The sequence below is a fragment of the Penaeus monodon genome, chromosome 20 (genome assembly GCF_015228065.2).
Source record: "Penaeus monodon isolate SGIC_2016 chromosome 20, NSTDA_Pmon_1, whole genome shotgun sequence".
Classification (NCBI taxonomy): Eukaryota; Metazoa; Arthropoda; class Malacostraca; order Decapoda; family Penaeidae; genus Penaeus; species Penaeus monodon.
Genome location: NC_051405.1, coordinates 40,926,189 through 40,926,555, shown reverse-complemented (window position 1 = coordinate 40,926,555; position 367 = coordinate 40,926,189). Strand labels below are relative to the sequence as shown.

Genomic DNA, 367 nt, shown 5'->3' with positions numbered 1-367 from the left:
GATTGTATGTATATGTGAAAGTACGTATTCTCTTTATCACAGTAACTACCGTGAAGTATGTCATCGATATCTACTGAAATGCAAGTAATTATGAATGAGCTGCAATTAGCTACCATAGTCTCTTTTATAGTTATATAATATTGTTACAATATTATAATTTGCTAGATACGCATCAGTTCATACACAACTGTGCGTATTTATAATTTGATTTCAGCTAGCAACAAAACCGCTGAAAATAATATATTTTTTTATTATTACAGTTCCCATAGCTACAGTGGAAGCAAAACAGAGTTAACAAAATAATGATATAAATAAAAAAGCTTTTCTTTAAATTACTGTTAAACTTTGCCTATAATATGGTTACACA

General features: G+C 28.3%; 1 protein-coding gene across 1 annotated transcript in view; it reads right to left on the bottom strand.

The window, feature by feature from the left end:
* Positions 1-367, bottom strand: part of LOC119585820 (abnormal spindle-like microcephaly-associated protein homolog) — a gene marked incomplete at its 5' end in the record, with an annotated part of 32,937 nt that continues 32,570 nt past the window's right edge. The window contains 1 exon segment of the mRNA XM_037934546.1: positions 1-364.